Source organism: Monodon monoceros, unplaced genomic scaffold (genome assembly GCF_005190385.1).
Source record: "Monodon monoceros isolate NGI ecotype Baffin Bay Population unplaced genomic scaffold, NGI_Narwhal_1 Super_Scaffold_21, whole genome shotgun sequence".
In the NCBI taxonomy this organism is placed as follows: domain Eukaryota; kingdom Metazoa; phylum Chordata; class Mammalia; order Artiodactyla; family Monodontidae; genus Monodon; species Monodon monoceros.
Window position 1 is genome coordinate 39,207,637 of NW_021703778.1, and position 25,467 is coordinate 39,233,103.

General features: G+C 45.5%; 1 long non-coding RNA gene across 1 annotated transcript in view; it reads right to left on the reverse strand.

Moving 5' to 3' along the window:
* Positions 1-3,993, reverse strand: part of LOC114903918 — a 64,411-nt gene extending 60,418 nt beyond the window's left edge. The window contains exon 1 of the long non-coding RNA XR_003795814.1: positions 3,877-3,993. This is a non-coding gene — a long non-coding RNA (uncharacterized LOC114903918). The remainder of the gene's footprint in view (positions 1-3,876) is intronic.
* Positions 3,994-25,467: the final 21,474 nt, after the last annotated feature.

Consider the following 25,467-nt stretch of genomic DNA (forward strand, 5'->3'; position numbering starts at 1 on the left):
ATGTGCATCATAGCCCTCGTTGTGCATCGCATTTGGATTTGTCTAAGGAACACGTAGGACTTAGCAGTGTTCTACCAGGTCCCTTAGGAGCGTCTATTTAAGTTTAGAGACCCTGGTCCCTCCCTCATGCACCTAACCTGGGCAGCTTTGGTGGAGAAAGATTGGACCATGAAATGCATAAGGTCTTAAGGAGCCTCGTCGGGTCAACTCGATACGTGCGTCAGACAGAGGGAGTTGTCCCGTCCTTGGGGTCCTGGGTGCACGACACCGTGTTTATGCTTCCTAGCGTTTCTACCTGTATAACCCAGATTTATCATTTATATCTGGGGGATCAAGAACGGCTCTCAGCTTGTTCTGAGGAGCCCTTTGTCCCCAGTATTTCACAATCCTCACCAGGAAAATAAGGTCTTTCAAGAATGCCTCTGAGGTCATGAGTTGATGTTGGTTCATTGATTCATCCTTCAAACAGTTATTGGGCATCTACTCTGTACCATGAGTGGCATCTACTCTGCCATTGAGTGAAGCAGTTGTATTTCCTGCCCTCTAGAGCTTCACAGTCTACTGCATTGGTTCTTATTGGGGGAAGGGGTGACTTGTCTCCCAGGGAGTTTGATTATCACAAGTAAGGGTATAGCCCCCATAACTGACAGCCCCCATAACAATGAATTACCTGGCCCAAAATGTCAGTAGTGCCAAGGTCAAGAAATCCAGTCTAGTGGGAATACAGATCGGTATCCCTTATCTTGGGCAAGAGGGTTTTCATACTTTTCAGGGCCCTCCTTCACCTGCCAGGAGTCCGAGGGCCATGGCATCCATATCCCCTGTCCTACACCCCTTCTAGATAAAGTTGTAGTTGCCTAAACCAGAATTCCTTACCAAAATGGTCCTTAGCCCACTTCCAGGGCACTTGCAGGCCTGTCCGCTGGTCTTTTCTCCTAAGGGTGGGCTGCACTGCAGGTGTGTGCCCTGTAAAGCCCAAGAGTTGGCCAAGGGGCTGCTGTTTGGGGGCAGAGGGGAGTGTGAGTGAGGGGTGAGTGGTGGCTCAGGCTGGGGCGACTTGTGCTTCTTTGGCTGTGCAATGGAAAAGGGGAGCAAGCCAGGGGCCAGCTCTCTGGCACCGCATGGCCCAATTCCCAACTCCAAGGAGCCTGAGATGTCTAAATTTGTACCTGGTTCTTCAGGTCATTCTGAAAATGTATTCAATAAGGTAGGAAGATAGGATCTACCTTATTTAAGAGCGTGTTAGCTTGATTAATGACTTCTGAATTTTTGAACATGTGAGATGTGAGCTTCTAATTATTCTATTGTCCCAGGTCCTACAAATGTAAGGGACAGGCCTGGTGCAGACAAATGAGTAATTATGAAGCAATATGATGAAATTGTGAATGAGATAAACATAGAGGAAGGACACTTAGTTCTTAAATGTAGTTCTGGAAAATACTGAATCATGACATCTGTTTGCAGCTGTATAAATAGAAATGGCAGTTCAGGGAACCCACAATCAGGATGATCAGTTCAGACTTTCAATGTTCTGTCATTTAGAGAGATGTCTGCCTCTTTGAGTCTGGGAAGCCTGATCCCATTGCCACATAGATAAATACTATGGTCCATTGGCAGCCTCGGGCTGTTCAAGTCAAGCGTTCTTTGTGCTGGACCATCTCCACCCTGAGGTGGTGCTCATATAGTGTCATGCCCTTGTCAGGTTGCCATGGAGACTGATCTTGAGGTCTCCAAAATTGATTTGTATTTATTGGGGATCTGCTGTTTTCCGGATGCTGTGACCAGCATTAAACAGAGAGAGAAAGAGAGAGAGAGAGAGAGAGAGAGAGAGAGATAGGATGCACTCTCCCCTCCCCTACATGGGGACTATTGGGAGGGTATCTTTCCACAGCAGAGAGGTAAAGACCTTGGAGAAATTGCATGGGTATGATGGTGTTTTTCTTCTAATAGCATTGTGGTTTGTTTCTGATTACAAAAGTAATTTATATTCACAGTAGACAATTTGTTGAAATACAGAAAAGCACACAAACACATAAATTATCCACAGTCCCATCACCCAGAGACAACACTGCTAACATTTTAGCTTTCTGCCTTTCAAATCTTTTTTATGTTCTTATTTAATTATTAAACAGAATCAAATCATTCTATGTGCACGTGCACACACACACCCATTGCTTTGCTACTTCCTTTTTTATAAGGTTGTTTCATGTGCCATTTAACTAACCTTTTGCAATATTAAAAGACTTTTTATAGATAATCTATTCACATGGTTCAAACACATACACACACACACACACACAAAACTTGTGCATGAATGTTCATAGCAGCATTTTTCAAAATAGCCAAAAAGTAGAAACAACCCAAATGTGTATCAACCGATGATAAACAAAATACGGGATACACGAACAATGGATACCACTCAGCAGTAAAAAGGAATGGAGTACTGGTATATGCTACGTGAATGAACATCGAAAACAATATACTAAGTAGTGAAAGAAGCAGGACATGAAAGATCCTGTTTTGCACGATGCCACTTCTATGAAATGTCCCGAAGAGGCAAATCTATGTAGACAAGAAGTGGATTAGTGGTTGCCTAGGTTTGGGGTTGGGAATGGGGATTACCTGTAAATGGACCCAAGAGATCTTATTGGGGTGATGAAAATGTACAAAAACTGGATTATGGTGATGGTTGTGCCACTGGTAGATTTACTAAAAATCATTGAATTGTACATTAAAATGGGTGAGATTTATGGTAGGTAAATAATACCTCAATAAAGTTTATTTATTTATATGTCAATATATATGTAAAATAAAGTTTATATGTATGATATATATAATAAATATATGTAACATGTTGATGTAAAATAAAGATTTTATGTACAAACTTTATTGAGGTATTGTTTACCTCAGTTATTATATATATGTTACATATATACATGAATTCTTCCTACACCTGTCCCTCATCTGCAGGTTCATTGTACCACCACCACCATCACCACACAGGTAACCACTGTTATTGTGTGTCCTTATGAATTATATCTAAACAAATTATATATAAACAAATATTAATATACACTCTTGTTTCCCCTCCATTTTGCACATGTAAAACTATATCACACATATTATCCTGTGCTTTATAGTATTCCCCCTGCAAGCTTTTTGGAACTCTGAGAGAAATTGCTCATTGTTTTTTTTTTAGAGATACATGCTATTCCATTGCCTTGGTGTATCCAAATTCATTTAATTTCTTTATAATATTTTGCTCTTACAAATAACTTCAGTGGATTGATCAAAAATATAATGAACCTAAATAAATGTGGTTGAACCTAAATACAACATTAATACAGGTCCAAATAATCCCCACAGGCTATTTGGTATACCTGTTTTGTACCTATAACCCATATGAGGTTATACCAATGTGTACCCTCAGTAATAATATATGAGAATGAGGTTCTCCACAGCCTCAATAAACACAGAGTTGCAGCATGATTTTTAACGGCTGGGTAAGGTTCCACTGTGTGGATATACCATCTTTATTTTACTGTTTGGAAACTTGGCTTATTTTGTTTTATTTTTCTATTCTTATGAATAACAGCAGGCATTTCCACACTTTTGGTAGCTAAGCTGAATGAGGGGGATGGCTGAGCGGCAGCGCCCACCAGAGGCGCTGTGTGTCCCTGCATCCATGCCTTGTGGCCCACTGCAGACACCCCTGGGTATTTAGGGACTCCCCAAGAATCCCCAAGTAGCCAGTGGGCTCTCCTTAAGACAGCTGTCCTCTTGTAACAGAGAGCTAACTTAGGGAAGCCATCTCCTTCTAGAACACGATGTCTTCAGAGCCCAGGATACAAAGTTGGTGAGTGTAGGGGTCCTTACCTTTGCCCAGGTGACTTCAAAGCGCTGTCAGTATTCCCATAATGTTGTTCTCCAAAGGGCTCTTCTGGCCAGAGTCCTGCCACATTTTAGGTTTGGGGATTCTGAGCTGCACAGTCGAAATGTTAATGGGATTCTGAGTGAAGCCTCTAATCTCATATGTCGTTCAGATGGCTGACCAAGCGTGGCAGCTTGACTTTCTCAAGGTCAGGGTGAGGGTTGGGAGGCAGTCCCCATGTACCCTGACCTCCTGCCCTGGCCTTTAAGCAGGTGGCCACCTGGGAACATACTGAGTGGGGCACAGCAGTAGAGGTTGAAGCTGGCTGCAAGAAAGGCCACAGACAATTCAGAGCGAGACATTTCCAGCCAAAAAAGAGGGGCCCAAACTGGAGAGAAGTCAACCAGCTGGAGCGGATTCAAGGAAATAGCAACAGGAAAGATGAAGAAGTGGAGAGACTGATCATGAGATTATCTAAATCTGCAGCTTTGGAGGCCAAGCGACAGCCATGTTTTCTCTGTGGTAGCTCTCAGTGGTGACAGCAAAGAGCATGCTGAGATTCCAGTGAGTCCCCTTCTCTTTTCCTAAAAGGGCCCTTAGTGTCCTTCTGAGGTGGGCGTGGGACAGAGGCTGACCAAGAGGAGAAACTGACCCTCCCCTCTTCTGAGTTCCTGGGCTCTTATCTGCTGGAGAGGAGGTCCTGGGGAAAGGAGAGGTACATGGACAGCACAGCAGATGGTCCAGAAAGTACCCAAACATATGGGGGCACAGACAAGCATAAGGGGCTGATATTAAGGATTGAGATCGGGTGGTAACAGGGAAGGGAAAGGAAAACTGGGCCTGGGAGGAGCACTGAAATGGAGACCAACGAGTGCAATTAGGTTTGTGTCACTACCTACAGCCCAGGCAAGCTGTTCGTGGGTCATCTGTTAGAGGCGGCTGCCAAGATGGCATGTGTATTCCAGGATCCCTGGGTGCTAGCCCTTCATATCTGCCAGGCTGAGGGAGGGACCGTGGATGCCAGCCCTGGAAGCCCACTCAGGCATGTGTGGCCCACCATATGAGGCTCTCTGGCATTCTCCTGGAAGCCAGGCTAGCTGGGAATCAAGGAAGTACAGCATGGGAAGGACCTCTGAGAGACTGTCTTTCTCCCTCCCTGCAATGGGATTTGCAAAGAAGCAGTTGTAGGTGATTGGAGCAGCCACTGATGCCCAGGCCATAGGGGGCCTGGTGCCCTCACTGACATACTAGTGTCCATTTCTTGCTTATTTCATCCAGTCATGCCCTCGGCAGGACCTACCCCAGCCCAGGAAGCGGAGAGCACAGTGCGCACCCAGGAATCGGCCCTGCCACTGCAGCCACCTCAGGTCTGGCTTGCTTCCTGCCTGCCTAACTCCCCCCTCCCCTTCCCCGGGCCCTGCTGCAGCTGGTGCGCTGATCTGCAAAACTGCTAATGCCACCGTGCTCAGCACCGTGTGTGCTTGATAAATAGCTGTTCATTTTCAAAAGTTGTTAACTAAGGCATTAACTAAATGCTCCTTTCCTTTGAAAGATCTCCCAGGAAGGAGTATTTCCAGTTTCCCTGGAAGTTCACCCATATGACTCACTGAGGATTTTTCTGCCTCAGTGGCACACATTCTCTTAATAATACTCCAGGATTGAATGGGTATCTAAACTTAATTCAAAGCACAGGGCTTTGCAACAGGGTTGCAAAGAGAATTCAGCTCTGGTCACTGAAATGGTCATGCACAGTGAAGTAATACACAACATTATGATCATTCTCTGTATGTTCTCTGCTTCCTGGAATTCCAGAATCCTGATCATATCTATGTCTGAATAGATAAGTGAGTGCCCCTGGTCATGGGCAAGATAGCTGTTGATGAGAGAGCTTAGGTGAGCTTTGGTCAGACCCTGAAGGACTCGGGATTCATCTGCGTTGAATGAGGACTAAGAAAAAGCTGTTGGATTTGGGTATCAGGAGATCCCCATGACTTTGTGACAGGTCAGGGAGTGAAATGGTAAAAGGAAGAGTTTAAAGGCTTGAGAAACAAATAGGGAGCTGAAGCTTAGTAGCCGGCACGAGCAGGTAGACTCCCTATCAGTGAATCTGGTGATGAAGTGGGGCACGGGAGAAATTTCCAGGGGAAGTAGGGTCAAGGAACGCTTTTTATTAGGAATGGGGAAACCTTATTCTGTAGGTGAGAAGTCAGTGGGAAGGAGAGATTTATAATATCGAGCAGAGGTAAATACTAGATGGGACAATATCTGAAAAGTAGATGGAAAAAACTGAAGATGAAAGCTTGGGTGGAGAGGGTATCCTTGGAAAAAAAAGAACTATCAATTCATCTAAGACGAGGGAAAAATAAAAGTGAGATAAGTAGAATTGAAGAGAGGGAATTGAGGGAATTTCTTTTTGTTTCATTAGCAAAGTATTGAACAAAGTCACTGAGAATGAGCCAGTTTGCACTGGGAAGGTTTTTTCTATGGTTCCCCTGGAAGGAGGTCCTGGGTCAGTCTTGTTTGGGAAGGAGACCCAGATCTTGATGAACTTACATTCATAAAGGACGCAAAATACCGCCTATTTCCGCTACTGTGAGTGTTGGCTGAACTCAATTTCCATGCACATTTGATTGTGGGTGCTTCGTAGCCAAACTTGGTGGCTGCCTAGTAGGGTGCAATCTGGGAAATGCAGTAGGCAAACCCCTTCATCCTCAGTCTCCCACCCTGCTGTGGATTCAGCTTGGCAGGCTGTGGCAGGATATGCTGGCCCATACAAGGATGCCCACCCTGTGTCCCAGAGATGGAGTGAGGTTCCATGCCTGGCCTCCTAGCCATTACCCTTGGAGACATTCACAGAACCCACCTAATTGCAATGCAGTTCAGGACTTCCCAGTTGATGAAATGGCTCTTTATTTTGTCTGTGTCAGTGGTTTAATGAATTAATGTTGTGATCAAGCCCTCACTTGGGTGCAGGGACTCAGGTTAAGGAGAAGATGGGATTTCAGGGGAGACGGAAAACCTGAGCTTCTGGTTTTCAGTAACTTTGACATTCTTGTGTTTACTGGTGGAATCTATGCTCAGATGACTGTGGCCTTAAGCTTTATATTAACTCAGAGCTGTGATTGCCCTCCTGCTGGGAACTGCCCTGGCTTAATAATTAGCACATCCACCTTGGCTTCAGAATTTGGTTCTGCTGAAGCCACAGCCACCATGGATGGTGCTCGATCTCCAGTTCTCACTGGAGGTTTTCAGAGTCACAGGAGCCTATGGAATAATGATAATCAAACCCACCCGTGCGGTCACTCATCTATCCCTTGAGTTGCTGGGGCACAGTTCTGATGGGGACACAAAGATCCTTAGCTCTCATGGAGCTGGCATTCCACTGGGGAGGCCAGTGGATAAACAGACAAGTCAGGAAGACAACTCTCCGATGGCAGCAGTGCCATGCATGAAAGTTTAAACAGTGTCTTGTGATAGAAGTGTCCCTTCTACCCAGTGTCCCTTTCAGTTGAATGGTCGGAAAGTGGGCATTTGGGGACAGGTAATCAGGACTCTGTCAGGGCTGCTATCAGGGCTCTAAGGTGGCACTGAGCTTGGAATGTGTGAGAAGGAAGGAAGCAGGGTGCAGGAGGGGTCGGTGGTGCGGTCAGAGAGCAGGATTACATCCCATAAGCAACGATAAAGTGAGTTTGGCTTTCATCCTAAACTCAGATTTGAAGTAGGGAAGGGATAGTAAATTTCCTACTTTACTTTTTATTAAAGATGACCCTGGCTGGCCAACCGTGTCCCAGAAGGGGTGGAGGCATGGGAGTGAGGGGTGGGAAAAAGAATGGAAGCTCAGTTGGGAGACCATTGCCCAGGTGAGGATGGAGGATGGTGGCAGCGGGGTGAGAAGAAGTGGGGATGCAGACAGATTTGAGACATGTTTGGAGGTTGGAGTCAATCGGATATATGGATGGGTCTGGTGGCACTATGGAAAAGAACCATCGAGTAAAACGGGTGGATTGGGGGTCTATGCCACTGAGTGAATGGGAATGTCCTTTCCCATGCTGGGGAAAATTGAGGCCCTGGGGAGGGGCAGGGGCAGGGTAAAAAGAGAGAGTTCTCTTCTGGCTGTGCAACATGTGAAAGACCACTAGACACTCAAGCTGAGATGTCAGGTAGGGATTGGGATAATGAGTATGATTTCACAAGCCAGATGACAGCTGAGCATCCTTCACATGAAACTGTGGGAGCCCCACCCCACATACACATTCCAGCCCATCCTCCAAGGATGCCCAGGGATGGGGTAGGCTGAGGGTGTCTTGTTCTTCTCATAAAAATTTCCAAGTTCCTGTTCTCACTGGATGGGTGAGTTTACAGACCTGCCTCAGCATCTACATGGACCACAGCTCTCCTGAATCTTTATCCTTGATATGTGAAACGTGCCTTTTGTTCAGTGTTTTATTCTCAGAACATCACAGAGAGTGGCTTTTGCTATAGTTTTGATGTTACAGGGGAAGGTTATGTGGAAGCAACACAAATTACCAAATATGAAATCTTAGACATTTCTGTTCCTGAATGGCCCTCCAGCCACCAAGCCACTTCCATGATGCTAGGCCCCCCTTTTTTCTCTTTCAAGTTCTCCTCGCTCATCTCCTCCCAGGGAAATCCAGGCACCACATTTCAACGTTCAGTGCAGTTTAGTTCTTTCCTTACTCAGCGCTGAGCCTGCTTTTGCATTTACACAGACTAATTAATGTGCTCTGCTAAATAATGAGCCAGCTACTTCGGGTCCAACTTCCAGTATCAGGGAGAACTAGAAGGAGGCTAAAATGTTTTTGTCTTCTTTCACAGTCTCTGAGAGGCCAAGGAAGCAGTAAGATTTATTTCTCACTTATATGAAGCATGTCCCCCCCGTTCTTAAAGGAGACAATGACTACAGTCGGATGAGACGTAAACATTGACTTCCTCTGTGTTAACCTAGTAGCAACCCAGCCATGACCATTTACCAAGAGCTCCTTTTGTTCCAGGGGTTCTGCTGGATGCTTTCTATCGGTGAGCTCATTTAATCTGAAAATACCATACTATGGGTCCTCTTATGAGCCCATTTCACAGATGAGAAAGTTGAGGCTCAAAATGACAACACAGCTAGTGGCAGTGAAGCCTGGGTTTGAGTCAACCCAACATCTTTTTTTATTATTGAAGTATAGTTGATTTACAGTATTGTGTTAGTTTCAGGTGTACAGCAAAGTGATTCAGTTATACATATACTTATATATATTCTTTCCTTAAAATTCTTTTCCATTATAGTTCATTACAAGATCTTGAATATAGTTCCCTGTGCCCTGTGCTATACAGTAAATCCTTGTGTTTATCTATTTTATATATTATAGTGTGCATCTGTTAATCCCATACTCCCACTCTAGCCCCCCACACCCAACCTCTTAATGACACTCCACAATGAGGGTGCCGCCAGTGTAAATGCTTTCTCTGTGGGACTGTGCTCATCATATGATGAAGATCTTGATGAACAGGAGGAGGACAACGGTGATAGTGAAGATAATTAACATTTAATGATGCTTGCCTAATTTAGGTACTTTTCTAAGTAGTTTGCACACACTAACACATTTATACTCAGAACAGTTCTATGAGGTGGGCGCTATTATTATATCCAAATCTTGTATAGATAAAGAAACTGAAGACCAGAGAAGCTAAGTAACCTTCCCAAGATCACAGAGCAAAATGACTGGTGTAGTCTGAATTTGATCCCAGGCGGTCTGGTCTATTCGTCATGTTGACCATGGTTGGCTGGAGCCAAGTAGGTAGGATAAGGAGGCAATAAAACCCTCCTCTCTGCCCCAGTGATGGGAGATTTTTAGGCACAGCCAGAGGATTGAGGCGCGGTGATCGGAGCAAGGCTGGCTTTCCTGGGCAGCTCTCCTTTAGACGACCTCCTCTCCCCCCACTGAAAAACAGAGCGGCACAGTCTGTGAGCACTTACTGGAGTAACTTGCAGCATGCTATTCACGCCTTTTTATTGCTATTCTCGGAGGATGACAGAAATGGAGCATTTTCTTGCTGATTGCTGGGGAAGGTCACTTTTACATATACTTTCCCATTTATACGGGAAGCAATGTAGGCTCAGAGAGGAGAGATAGTTTCCCTGCACAGTCTTCCCCGATCCCTCAAGACCCAGTTAGATGTACCTTCCAGGTGGTGCAGGAGGCTTCTCCTTACCCCGCCCCTCTGCGGGGCTTATCACACCGTGTTAAACTTGCCCGTGACTCGTCTGTCTTGGGTCTAGACTAGTGGGCTCCTGTAGACCCAGGATAGTCTTTTGTTCTCCACTGTGTCCCCAGCACATAGGGAGACACACTGTAACTTTAATGCACATTTGTTAACTATATCACAGATTGAATGACTGTGTGGCCCCAGGAGAGTCCAGGTGGGTAATCCAGTTTCCATCTCTGTCAAAATGACTTTTTTTGTTGAACTGGCTTCTTTTCTGTGCAGGACCACCACTATCATGCAGGGGGCTGGGGTGGGTCAATGGCTGTACTTGCCAGATAGGTTTGGAGCAAGGGTTACTTACAGGCTCTGTGGCGGGTGGACATTTTCTAGCTCCTTCCATGCTCTTCTTAGCCAGGACCCAGACACAGAGTCACTCACTGGCCAGCGTCCCATTCAGCCACTCCTACAGCTCCATAAGCCAAGGTAGAGGCTACTCCAAGTAACTTCCACCTACTGTGAGCTTATCATGTGTCACCTGCTGCCCTCCAGCTTCCCTGTGCCTTGCCGTGTCCCCAGGTCTCCCGACCCTCCTGACAGCAGATAACAAAAAGCCTCCATCAGCCAAGCAAAGTGCCCTTTTCGAAGGCATCTGGCCTGGAGCTATTGGAGTTGTCTATAGCTGAAAGTGGCAGGCAGAGGCTTCTGAGGACGAATTCCTATTTCAGGGTAGGTGGGTAGGCGGAGTAGGCGTGTACTTAGAGAAGAGAGGACCTTTGAATCCATCCCTCTCTCTGTGTCCACGAGTGTCAGGGTAAGTGAGCGTGTGTGAGACAGCCTAAACTGAGCAATCTGGGCTAAGAGAGTAGAAATGAATGTCTTAGCAGTCTTAGGACTCATTAGATGCCTGGTACTGTGCTAAGAGGTTTACAGACTGATATTATCTCATTTACTTACATCTAAGGTGGATCACATTTATCAGAATAGATATCATCTCAGAGAGGTTAAGATGCCCAGTGTCACACAGCTAGTCAGTAGCAGAGCTGGGTATGTCTAATGCCAACACTGGGGCCTTTGACCACCAAGGCATAAAAGGTGCTTCTCCACCCCCCTGCCCTTTCCACTCCCACAAGACCAAAAACCTGCACCGTCTCACGGTTCATTCTCCCGACCACACTCCTGGGAAATCTATGGCCCCCAAAATTGCAACATGAGCAGCGAAAAGATTTATATGTATAAAAAATCAGACCCCTGTAGATCACTGTAGCTGTCAGGGAACTTATGAATGCACTTACAGTTGATTTTATTTATTAATCTGTTTATTTTGAACATCCACGAAACTAAAACGGAACAGACAGCACATCAGGTGAAGAGCATGACATAGCTTTTCACACATGTTAAATTCACTGGGCACTGTACAGCGAATTCTATTTATTAAACTCTGGTCTGCTACAAACTTTTTTGGGGGTTTCCTCATTTCAGTGAGACATTTATCAAGCGGTTTTGCTCTTTTGCAGATAACATTTTTTTTTCCATGACTGGTCTTCCATCCAAATATTTAATTCCTTCCTGATTTTATAACTTGGATTTCCTAAATCATTCTGCCTAAATCATGACCTGGAGTAACTGGAGATTCACATATGTTTGATCCAAAATCTCACAGATATGGAAAAGTTATAGAGGATTACATCCATGTGTAATTGACAAAAGACACATTTGCAGGAGAGGGCCATAGCTGCCTGGGCTTTCAGCTTCTGTACTTTTTGTGCTGAAAATGAGAAAATGGGTAAGTTCCCAGAGAAGAGACTTACAGGGAAAGGGTAAAAGAGTTGGTGCAGGAAACATCTGATCTCAAATAATTCCTCTGCCTGCAGTCAGTGGGGCCAGGATGGGCTGTGCAAAGGGAGCCCTGCTCAAAGGCTGGCCTCTCAGAGAGCTGGCAGGAGGGAACAGCAGCCCAGGCCTGTGGACCCTGCTTGCACTTTGTGCCATGGAGGTTCAGGAGCCCTTCACTCCTGCCTGGGGAGCCTGCAGTGGGGATCTATTTCAGAGAAAAAGAAAGCACACACATGCACACACACACGCACACACACACACACATACACACATACAAACATGCACACTGAAAAGGTCAGACAGGAGCAGAGCAGCTGCACAGAGGAGTAAAAAGCAGGCCAGCAATGAAGGCTAATAACCCACAAGGAGAAGGGGCAGGTGGGCAAGGGGTTAAGAACAGCTTGTTCTCAGAGAACGAGAAAGCAGTGGTAAGGGTCAGGAGAGGGTCGCAGTGCTCTCTGGTGAAGGCAGCCACAGTAGACAGAGGGTGTATAAATGTTGCGACATTAAATGAAAATCTCCTATGAAAAATGAAAGGGGAGGGATCCCCCATCTTTTTTTTTTTTTTTTTTTTGCGGTATGCGGACCTCTCACTGTTGTGGACTCTCCCCTTGCGGAGCACAGGCTCCGGATGCGCAGGCTCAGCGGCCATGGCGCACAGGCTTAGTTGCTCCACGGCATGTGGGATCCTCCCAGACAGGGGCACGAACCCTCGCCCCCCACATCGGTAGGCAGACTCTCAACCACTGCGCCACCAGGGAAGCACTGCCCCCATCTTGATGGGAAGAGAGAGTTGGGGTCCACCTGCAGGAGATGGGAACATGGCGTCTTGTGGAGCTCTTGAGTGTGTCTTATGTGGATTCCTGAGGCTGATGCTTTGGGGGGCCACCCCAGGGCGTCCAGACCTAACGATGAGAGCTGCCCACTTGTCAGCAACACTGGTCTGGGTTCTGTGATAGTCAATGAGGTCTCTTCTCTCCAGATTTTCCACTGACATTAGTCCCAACAGTTACTTAGCCCCAAATTCTGGGATCTTCCAAAGGACTGGTAAGAAAAAAATAATACTGACATTGTTCAAAGCCCAAACTTCTATCTGTCTCCATTTCCTTGGGCACTAGGAGAGCTAGAAAGAATGAGCTTCTGATCCAAGGCACCATACGAGGGTTTGCTAATGCCTTTAGCCAGTGCCCGAGAGGCAGCAAACTTGGAACTTGGTGAACTTGATTAGACCTAGTCTGAGCTTCCAAGTGTGGCACCCGGATTTCCACCAGTTCAAACTTTATCTTTTTTGTTTGTTTGTTTTTGGTTGCAGAATTATAGAGTAGGGGGAGGTTCAGGAGAGAGGCCAGGAAACCACCGGCCAGTGCTTTTAACATCTGGTGAGGGGGGAACTCTTGGAAGTCAGCTCAGAGGACGTGGTGGGAAAACACCTGGCGGAGCAAGCGGGCTTCCACACGGGAGGCTGGGATTCGGGATCGCAGAGGCTGTGCGGAACGAATCTGCCGGCTGCGCTGAGCTCAAGCTGCCCACACCCAGGGCCTGCGTGGCCGGGACCCACAGGTTCCAGCCTCTGACCTTGAACCCTATCAGATACAGGGCTGAAGAGAGTGCGGACTAGAGCGGGAGGCTTAGAGAGGGAGGGGGCCCGTGACCGGAGGACGCCTTAGCTCTGGGAGGGGGAGCTGGAAATGGGAGCATCCCCCTTGGAAGGGGCTCAATCACGAACCCCTTAGGCCCCCCGACGGCCTCCGCAGTCTGTGGAGGTGGGCTTCAGGGGCCTCCAACAGAGTCTGGAAGAAAGGGGTGCAAACCCTGAGGCCAGGTGAAGGGAGGCCTGACTGGGTATAATGGGGTGGGCAGCGGTGAGCCTGCAACAAAGAGCACTTTGTGCAGATGGGGCTGAAAAGGAAGCATGTCTGAGCCCAGCTGAGTTGGGCCATGTTATCACAGTTCTCAACTATCAGAACTAAGATTAAAGATTACCCTGAGGGCACTGACACTATAGGCTAATGTGTATTGAGCACCGACTCTGTGCCCCCCGCACTGTTCTAAGCATTTAACACTTCTTATCTCACTTAAAGATACCACACCTCCATGCAACAGGCACTTTTTTCTTTTTTACTCTCCATTTTACAGGTGAGGCAATCGAGGCTCAGAGAGATTAAGTCATCAGGGAGGATCATTGGAGGGTTGAGGAAGGGGTGGGTGAAAGGAAGGAACGGGTCTGCTCCTTTATGAATATTTACAGCATGAGTTCATTCAACGTACTGCAAACACATCTCTGTACACGCACATAATTTCATTGACTCCTCATGACAATTCAATGAGATGGACGCTTTTTTTTTTGAAAAGAAGAAATAAAACTTTATTTGAAAATAACGTTAGCATGTATGTAGAATGTTCTAAGGAATTTCCACAAAAAAAAAAAGGAACTAGAACTAAGTGAATTTAGTAAGATTGCATGATACAAGATCAGAAAACCAAAGTTAGCTGTATTTCTGTATACTAGCAAATAACAAGCCAGAAATAAAATTTTAGAAATTTCGTTCACAATAGCACAAAATACTCAGAAATAAATTTAACACAAGCTTTGTAAGACTTCTACACTGAAAAAGATACAACATTGTGAGATGGACACTTTCTTAATTTCACTCAGGAAAACATCGAGGCTTGAGACTGGTTTAGTAAATTGTCAAATGCTCCTTCCTAAGATGTGTCATTGAACGTGAATCTGTACCCAGTCCTGTCTCACTCCAGAGCCAAGCTCTTCTTCACTCCCCTGCCTCTAATACTGGTGTCTTTTCTTTCTTTTGTATTTGTTTTGTATATTTGGACATATTGTTGCTTCTGACTACAGAGGTCTCCTAATGTCCATCTTCCAATGCCCAACCTCTTCCTGTCTGAAGGGGTTCAGTTTTCGGTTGGATCCAAGGTCACCGGTAATTGTCCAGGCCAGTGGCATGTTCCATGAATGGGTGATTGTGGTTCTGTGGTCCACCTTCCTCTGCTTCACCCTGGGGTTCTCATAGGTGTTTCTGCTTCCTGACCTCAAGACTTCCTGTGTGAAGATGCAGGGCTCCATGGTGCCCTGCAGTCTATGTCTTGGTCCAGAGCTCCAGAGCTGGAAGGAGCAACCTTGAATATTGGGAAACCATGTCTGCTGTGGGAAACCATGACATCACCAGATGCACTTGGGGGAGAGAGTTATATGCCAGGGGTGGGAGGCTGAGGCAGCATCCCTGCACTGATGCTGGAGGAGAAGGACTTCTGGGGAGACTGAGATGCAGAAGAACCCCTTGTATGGGCATTTCGAGTGGGAGTTTGACATTATCAAGTTGGAAAGGGAACATCCAGAAGAAAGGGGGAGGAAGTGGGAAGCTGGGCAAGTTGTTGGAGGGACAGATTCCCAGTCAGAGCCTGAGCTTCATCTTTCAGCACCTAACTTCTCAATTCCAGATGCTCTCCTTGGGGAGTTCTTTTGCTTTTTCCTCTTGGCTCGGGCCGTCCACGCTTAACTAGAGCCAGAGGGGTACTCTCACCATGGGAAGAGCTGACACAGCATGGAGACGAAGGAAGTGGGTAGGAAAGGATGGGCTTGGTTAGGGAGGCTGGTGTCAGGGGCCCCGCGATGTCAGTAAATGTCTGAGCTCCTGTGACTGAGCTCCGAGGGGTAGCACCTGGGGGCAGAAGCACATCTGAACTTTAGCCTCACTCACTGAACTTCTTGTGTCAGGAAACGTGAGCTGGAAATCACCCCAGAACAGACAGTCCTCTGCTGATCCTCTCTCTTCACTGCTTCCAGAAACAGCAGGGTGTCTTGTCTATTTATTCATCTTGGTGGGAACACGGTGTCTTGCAGCCCTAGACCGCTACCTCTAGCCTAAGTGTGCACATGTGCCCTGGAGCAGAGACCTGGTGTTTGCGGAACTTTGGCAGATGCAGACCTGCAGGGTCACTTTGCTCAGAAGTCTGCAGTGCCAGAGACTGAGAGGTAGGATGTGAGTCTCAGAACTGTCTTGGTTCCCTGTGATCCTGGTTCCTGGGGCCAGTCTTGGAGCCAGGACATAAATAAGTTTGCTCTTTGGAACTTTCTTGTTCCTTTCCCATTCTCACTCATCTTTCTTTTCTTTTTACTACTTCCTCGGCTTCCCTTCTTCCTCTCTCTTAGTAGTGTTTTTCTTGCTAAAGTCTCTAGCAGCGCCCTGGAGGTGTTTTTTGATTGATTGATTCATTCATTCAATATTTAGTGAGTACCTACTGTGTATTGGGCCCTGTGCTGGACCCAATCTACAAAGTCAATAACACAGGGTATTGCCCTTTTGATTTTAACATCTGCTAGCACCCTCCAGAGCCCCTTTGCAAAGCCATCAAACTGAAAGTAACGTGGGGTGTGGAATTCAGTGAGAAGAGCCTTGGGATGGGATATGGGCTGGCCTGCAGAAACATCAGGGTCTTAGACAAACAATCCACCGTGGGGCAGCGACAGCAACAGACAACGCTGGTGTTCCTGGAATCCTTTTCCATTGTCCTTGTTACCTCCATTTGGTTAGTAACTGGGGACTAATTTAAAAATCTATACCTCCAAGAGAAATTCTGCAGAGTTCTTCTGTTGGCTCTCTAGCCTTGGAAATATCTTCTCTTGGAAAATCCTTGACATGGACCCAGGAGGTCCTCTTGTTTTCCTAGTCCATAAATGAACCAGGGATTTCTTTGCAAGAGCAGTTATTGGGACAGTACAGCCATGCTCTGTTCTGTCCAGGTGGAGAACTGGCTGGGTTGACTGCAGACCACAACAAAGGGTCGGTAGCTGGCTGGGAGGGCACATTTACCTGTCATGCTCTTATATGGTACAAAAGGGGAAGTTAGTTACACTTGTCCTGCCACGCATAGGCATGATGCAAGACGCAGCCAGTTGGGCCAGGAGGAGGGGCTAGGGTAGGTCTGTGATGGCAGGCGGATATTCCCACCACTAGCAAAGGCAGGGTCCTGCCCTCTCGGCAGTCACTTTCCCCCTCCAAGATTCAGAGCTGGCCTTCTATCTGCCTCCTGCCGCTTCAAAAACCCACAGTTGGAGCTCCGGGAATGTTATTCTTTTTCATTTAAAGACATTCCATTTCATGTGTAATTAAATGTGTGGTATTGCATGAATGTTTTCTTCTGAGCATTTTTGGCAGCCTGAGACCCTGGGTCTGGCTGGTGCAAGGAAAACACACACTTCTCAGAGATCGTTCCTTCCTCTCCTTGTTCCTTCTTCCACCCTTTCCTGCCAAGAATCTCCCTCCTCCTTTGCACACAGTTGCTCTCAGGACTCACTTTGTAATGCGCGAGCCTCCAAGGCTGTGGAGACCCTCTGTTCTTCTACGGGGCATTGGGGTCTCGGATTTCTGCCTCTGGCACCACCCTCATCTCCAGAAGGCATCCTCACTGCTCACCTGGACCTCAGGTGGTGACGACCAAGGGTGGCAGGAGTGGGTTCCATTGGAAGAAAATCTCTGTTCTTTTTTTCTGTTCATCTTTATTGGAGTATAATTGCTTTACAATGGTGTGTTAGTTTCTGCTGTACAACAAAGTGAATCAGCTCTATGTATACATATATCTCCATATCCCCTCCTTCTTGAGCCTCCCTCCCACCCTCCCTACCCCACCCCTCTAGGTCGTCACAAAGCACCGAGATGATCTCCCTGTGCTATGCGGCGGCTTCCCACTAGCTATCTATTTTACGTTTGGTAGTGTATATATGTCAGTGCTACTCCTTCACTCCATCCCAGCTTCCCCTTCCCCCCCCTCCCCCGGGTCCTCAAGTCCATTCTCTACGTCTGCATCTTTATTCCTGCCCTGCCACTAGGTTTGTCAGTACCGTTTTTTTTAGATTCCGTATATATGTGTTAGCATACGGTATTTGTCTTTCTCTTTCTGACTTACTTCACTCTGTATGACAGACTCTAGGTCCATCCACCTCATTACAAATAACTCAATTTCGTTCCTTTTTATGGCTGAGTATATAGATGTGAAATCAGTGCCTCTGTCTGGCGTACGAGTTACAGAGGTGAGGGGGCTGTGACAAAAGGATGGGCTCGGTGGCAGCCATCTGCTTATCCCAGAGTTTAGAGTCTGGTGGGCCACTTCTAACAGCTGGGTGAGCTTGGGCAATTGCTTCAACACCTTGAACTTTAACTTCCTCATCTGTAGCACTTGGGTAGCAATGTGCTGCGTTTAAGAGAGTTGTGAAGAGAAGGTGCTACTTAGCGCGGTGCCGGGCACAGGGTAAGTGCTCAGTCAATGACAGTTATTTTTACTATTAATAAGGGCACAAAGGGATAACAATGGGCTAAAAGAGACAAGTGCAGGGTGAGATAGAGTTGATGGGGGAAAGATCTGTGGGGTCTTAGCAAGGAGCCTAGGAACCAGTTAGGAGCTGGGTATTACAATGGGCCAGGGAAGAAGGTAAGCCAGGGTGGTTAGGAAAACCCATCAAGGCTCAGCTAAGAGAACTCATGGCCAGCCCTTGGGAGTGCTGGGAAGCCTGCTTCTGCAACCCCTAGGCGACAGCCTTCAGGGAAGGACAATCTCAGTGCTGCATGAATACTTGGCCTCCTAGGACAATAATTAGCCAAAGCACCGAGGTGGCCAATGAATTTCTCTTAAGGAATTTTGAGTGTGACTGAGGGAGCATGCTGGCTTTGGGGGACTGACTTTACTGTTGACATACAGCAGAGTCAGGATCACCATTATTTATAACTGCCAAGCCTGGGAAATCTGTTTTTTCTCTGTTGATCAATAGCAATCTTTAGTAGGTGGCTGTCTCTGCCTTTGATGTCTTTATTCCATTGTCTGAAAAACCTCCTCCCGCAAACTATTTTGGACCTGAAGGAGGAGGCGGTTGGACATTGCGGTGGCAGGCTCAGATAGGCTGCCAGTGACCCCCTGAGTCACTGCTGGCCCCCCACCACCCCCATGCAACCTCATGTCATTTTATTTCAGGAGAATATCACCACCCTTCTCCAAGTTTCTTTCCAGGCCACTATTTTGTTCACAGGTAGATTGAGCTTTTAGTTAAAAGCAAAATCTTGCAGAAAGGAAGGAGACATACTGTTGTTAAATGTCCATTATGTTTCAGATATTTTCTATTGTCTTTTACCTAAAATTTTTATATCAGTCCCCTTAACAACTCTGCCAAGTAGATATTGAAGGTTTCCATTCTACACATAAGGAACCAGAGCCTGAGGGAGGGTAAGGCACAGTTAGTGGCAGGGTCAGGATTAAAATACCTGTCTCTTTTCCCAAGGTCTCACTCTTTCAGCAACATAATGTTTTCCCCTGGGTTTTATGCTTCTTCTTCATCCCTGGTCTGCAGGGATGAATAAGTAGTATATGGCTGCCATACCCCCATTTTCCTAGAACACAGAGGTGAAGCTGACAGTGGCCACCCGTGTCTTGGGCCACATCTATGACCAGTGGGTCTCTGCAGGTCACACTAAGTATTGCAGAAAACCTCTACCTGCCAGGATGAGGCAGCCCAGGTGAGCAGATTAAGGACAAGGGTGTAAACACAGCCTGCCTGCCGACTTCTCAGGGTCCCAAGGTCTTTTGAACAGAGGTAGCTGGTGACCTCCTTGGATTAGTGATTCTGCCCTAAGTCAAGCTTGCTCCGGGCCTAGAAGACCTCCCCAAAGTGAATCCCACACAGATGAAATGAGTATCTTGGGCCTCAATATAGAGAAAAATTTGTGGTGCAGTAACTATTTCATAGAAATCCTCAGTCTGTGCCTGTCTGATGAATCGATTAGCTGCCCTATGGGAACAGGAGGCTGTACAGGTGGCTTCCTCTGGGGGAATCCAGTGGTGGCTGTCCCGAAAAAAGGAGTTAGGGAAGAGCCAGGCCAGAAGAGGTCAGGAACCCTTTCCATTTCCCAAGAACACTCCTTACTGTATACCAGCCCCTTGCTCTCTCCAGCAGCCCCCTCAGTGCAGGAGGCTGGGAGGTCTTCCCACGGCCTGTGCTGTGTATCCACCTCTCTCCTCCTCCCCTGCCCATGTCCCGACGTCTGAGCCTTGTGACCCAGACTCTGCTGAGCTGGCCAGCCAGGCAGGAAAAGGAGATTGATGCCCCTGCCTCCTAGGAAAATCCATCACTTTGTGGCCTGTGGGTCAGATGGCTTCACCAGAGGCAGCTCTGAGCAGTACTGTGTGAGCTAAAAATCAACACACAAAAAAGGCCCCAATAGACATATGGACGTCAGAAATGAAAATGGCTCATTCCCGCCACTCCCCAGGGGCCTGAACAGTCAGTGCCCTTTCCTCCCACACTCCCCACCCACACCCTCCTCCCCGGGGCCTCCTGGGTGGGTGGGTGGGGGCTCTTACCCTTTCCCTTGGGAAGATGTTGCATCAGGGTCCAGGGATGGACAGGGTTAGAGAAGTCAGGCAGGAGTAGGGGAAGGGGGAAGACAGAGGGTTGAGCTTCTGTGGACCGATGGTCTTGGCGGCCACAAAGTCGGGGAGGACAGAGGAAAGGCAGCCCCGGGTAACAGAAAGCACACAGGCTCAGGAGTCAGAAAAAAAAGAGAGAGTCCTTTGGCCACATTTTAGTTCCGCAAACTTTGGAAAGTTACCCCCCCCCCCCCCCCCGCCTCCATTTTCTCATCTGCGAAAGGGGTACAATCACACATACCTCCCAGGGTTATCGTGAGAATGGAATGTTGAACAAATAGTAGGATTGGGCACAAATTAATCCCCTTTACCTGTGTCTTCCTATTTAGGTTCAGGGAAAGAAGCTGCTCGAATGGTATTTTGGAGTCTAGAGTCTTGTTGGTACACGGGGTTCTCCACATGGAAGTGATTTGCTTTATGCATTTAGCCCTAATCCAGCCTCTCTGTGCCGAAGCCGAAGTTCCCAGGTTACCTTGTGGAGTTCTTATCCCTATGGCTGGGAGGAAGTTCTCTCCTGGGGGAGGATTTATGGTGGGATGGAGTCTGTTTTTATTGTCCCTTGCTTCTTCTGCCCCTTCTCAGATCTCACCACCCCATCCGTGGGCTTAGCTCAGGTATTGGTCTCAAAATACTTCTCCCTGCAGACAAATTGAATGAGCCCCAGTGATTTCATTCTGAGCCACTGGGCATTTCCATGTCTCTGAAAGAGATCCATTTGCAGATTGAGGGCAGACACTGGTCCGTGGCTGGCTCTGCTTCGTGCTTTCAGAGAGCAGACAAGTTTCCGGCATCATGGTCACCTGCCCCCTGCCACATTCAAGACCCACAGCTGTCAAAGCTCTGACCTCCTGAAGCTGGGGTTTGGCAGCTGCCCCCAGGCTCTTAACTCCTGGCATGTGGAGGGAGGGTCAAGAAAAGGCCCCCTCTATGCGGCTGCCACATGACTTTTCTGAACTTTTTTTTTTTATATCATTATTGGAGTATAATTGCTTTACAAGAGTGTGTTAGTTTCTGCTTTATAACAAAGTGAATCAGTTATACATATACATATGTTCCCATATCTCTTCCCTCTTGCGTCTCCTTCCCTCCCACCCTCCCTATCCCACCCTTCCAGGCGGTCACAAAGCACCGAGCTGCTCTCCCTGTGCTATGCGGCTGCTTCCCACTAGCTATCTACCTTACGTTCGGTAGTGTATATATGTCCATGCCTCTCTCGCGCTTTGTCACAGCGTACCCTTCACCCTCCCCATAATCTCAAGTCCATTCTCTAGTAGGTCTGTGTCTTTATTCCTGTCTTACCCCTAGGTTCTTCATGACATTTTTTTTCTTAAATTCCATATATATGTGTTAGCATATGGTATTTGTCTTTCTCTTTCTGACTTACTTCACTCTGTATGACAGACTCTAGGTCTATCCACCTCATTACAAATAGCTCAATTTCGTTTCTTTTTATGGCTGAGTAATATTCCATTGTATATATGTGCCACATCTTCTTTATCCATTCATCCGATGATGGACACTTAGGTTGTTTCCATCTTCTGGCTATTGTAAATAGAGCTGCAATGAACATTTTGGTACATGACTCTTATTGAATTTTGGTTTTCTCAGGGTATATGCCCAGTGGTGGGATTGCTGGGTCATATGGTAGTTCTATTTGTAGTTTTTTAAGGAACCTCCATACTGTTCTCCATAGTGGCTGTACCAATTCACATTCCCACCAGCAGTGCAAGGGTGTTCCCTTTTCTCCACACCCTCTCCAGCATTTATTGTTTCTAGATTTTTTCATGATGGCCATTCTGACTGGTGTGAGATGATATCTCATTGTAGTTTTGATTTGCATTTCTCTAATGATTAATGATGTTGAGCATTCGTTCATGTGTTTGTTGGCAGTCTGTATATCTTCTTTGGAGAAATGTCTATTTAGGTCTTCTGCCCATTTTTGGATTGGGTTGTTTGTTTTTTTGTTATTGAGCTGCATGAGCTGCTTATAAATTTTGGAGATTAATCCTTTGTCAGTTGCTTCATTTGCAAATATTTTTTCCCATTCTGAGGGTTGTCTTTTGGTCTTGTTTATGGTTTCCTTTGCTGTGCAAAAGCTTTGAAGTTTCATTAGGTCCATTTTGTTTTTGTTTTTATTTCCATTTCTCTAGGAGGTGGGTCAAAAAGGATCTTGCTGTGATTTATGTCATAGCGTGTTCTGCCTATGTTTTCCTCTAAGAGTTTGATAGTTTCTGGCCTTACATTTAGGTCTTTAATCCATTTTGAGTTTGTTTTTGCGTATAGTGTTAGGGAGTGATCTAATCTCATACTTTTACATGTACCTGTCCAGTTTTCCCAGCACCACTTATTGAAGAGGCTGTCCTTTATCCACTGTACATTCCTGCCTCCTTTATCAAAGGTAGGGTGACCATATGTGCGTGGGTTTATCTCTGGGCTTTCTATCCTGTTCCATTGATCTATATTTCTGTTTTTGTGCCAGTACCATACTGTCTTGATTACTGTAGCTTTGTAGTATAGTCTGACGTTAGGGAGCCTGATTCCTCCAGCTCCGTTTTTTGTTCTCAAGATTGCTTTGGCTATTCGGGGTCTTTTGTGTTTCCATACAAATTGTGAAATTTTTTGTTCTAGTTCTGTGAAAAATGCCAGTGTAGTTTGAAAGGGATTGCATTGAATCTGTAGATTGCTTTGGGTAGTAGAGTCATTTTCACAGTGTTGACTCTTCCAATCCAAGAACATGGTATATCTCTCCATCTATTTGTGTCATCTTTAATTTCTTTCATCCATGTCTTATAGTTTTCTGCATACAGGTCTTTTGTCTCCTTAGGTAGGTTTATTCCTAGATATTTTATTCTTTTTGTTGCAATGGTAAATGGGAGTGTTTTCTTGATTTCACTTTCAGATTTTTCATCATTAGTGTATAGGAATGCCAGAGATTTCTGTTCATTAATTTTGTATCCTGCAACTTTACCAAATTCATTGATTAGCTCTAGTAGTTTTCTGGTAGCATCTTTAGGATTCTCTGTGTATAGTATCATGTCACCTGCAAACAGTGACAGCTTTACTTCTTCTTTTCCAATTTGGATTCCTTTTATTTCCTTTTCTTCTCTGATTGCTGTGGCTAAAACTTCCAAAACTATGTTGAATAAGAGTGGTGAGAGTGGCCAACCTTGTCTTGTTCCTGATCTTAGTGGAAATGCTTTCAGTTTTTCACCATTGAGGACGATGTTGGCTGTGGGTTTGTTATATATGGCCTTTATTATGTTGAGGAAAGTTCCCTCTATGCCTACTTTCTGCAGGGTTTTTATCATAAATCGGTGTTGAATTTTGTCGAAAGCTTTCTCTGCATCTATTGAGATGATCATATGGTTTTTCTCCTTCAATTTGTTAATATGGTTTATCACATTGATTGATTTGCATATATTAAAGAATCCTTGCATTCCTGGAATAAACCCCACTTGATCATGGTGTATGATCCTTTTAATGCGCTGTTGGATTCTGTTTGCTAGTATTTTGTTGAGGATTTTTGCATCTGTGTTCATCAGTGATATTGGCCTGTAGTTTTCTTTCTTTGTGACATCCTTGTCTGGTTTTGGTATCAGGGTGATGGTGGCCTCGTAGAATGAGTTTGGGAGTGTTCCTCCCTCTGCTATATTTTGGAAGAGTTTGAGAAGGATAGGTGTTAGCTCTTCTCTAAATGTTTGATAGAATTGGCCTGTGAAGCCATCTGGTCCTGGGCTTCTGTTTGTTGGAAGATTTTTAATCACAGTTTCAATTTCAGTGCTTGTGATTGGTCTGTTTATATTTTCTATTTCTTCCTGATTCAGTCTTGGCAGGTTGTGCATTTCTAAGAATTTGTCCATTTCTTCCAGGTTTTCCATTTTATTGGCATAGAGTTGCTTGTAGTAATCTCTCATGATCTTTTGTATTTCTGCAGTGTCAGTTGTTACTTCTCCTTTTTCATTTCTAATTCTATTGATTTGAGTCTTCTCCCTTTTTTTCTTGATGAGTCTGGCTAGTGGTTTATCAATTTTGTTTATCTTCTCAAAGAACCAGCTTTTAGTTTTATTGATCTTTGCTATCGTTTCCTTCATTTCTTTTTCATTTATTTCTGATCTGATTTTTATGACTTCTTTCCTTCTGCTAACTTTGGGGTTTTTTTGTTCTTCTTTCTCTAATTGCTTTAGCTGCAAGGTTAGGTTGTTTATTCGAGATGTTTCCTGTTTCTTAAGGTAGTATTGTATTGCTATAAACTTCCCTCTTAGAACTGCTTTTGCTGCATCCCATAGATTTTGCGTCGTCATGTCTCCATTGTCATTTGTTTCTAGGTATTTTTTTATTTCCTCTTTGATTTCTTCAGTGATCACTTCATTATTAAGTAGTGTATTGTTTAGCCTCCATGTGTTTGTATTTTTTACAGATCGTTTCCTGTAATTGATATCTAGTCTCATAGCATTGTGGTTGGAAAAGATACTTGATACAATTTCAGTTTTCTTAAATTTACCAAGGCTTGATTTGTGACCCAAGATATGATCTATCCTGGAGAATGTTCCATGAGCACTTGAGAAAAATGTGTATTCTGTTGTTTTTGGATGGAATGTCCTATAAATATCAATTAAGTCCATCTTGTTTAATGTATCATTTAAAGCTTGTGTTTCCTTATTTATTTTCATTTTGGATGATCTGTCCATGGGTGAAAGTGGGGTGTTAAAGTCCCCTACTATGAATGTGTTACTGTCGATTTCCCGTTTTATGGCTGTTAGTATTTGTCTTATGTATTGAGGTGCTCCTATGTTGGGTGCATAAATATTTACAATTGTTATATCTTCTTCTTGGATCGATCACTTGATCATTATGTAGTGTCCTTCTTTGTCTCTTCTAATATTCTTTATTTTAAAGTCTATTTTGTCTGATATGAGAGTTGCTACTCCAGCTTTATTTTGGTTTCCATTTGCATGAAATACCTTTTTCCATCCCCTTACTTTCATTCTGTATGTGTCTCTAGGTCTGAAGTGGGTCTCTTGTAGACAGCAAAAATATGGGTCTTGTTTTTGTATCCATTCAGCTAATCTGTGTCTTTTGGTGGGAGCATTTAGTCTATTTACATTTAAGGTAATTATCGA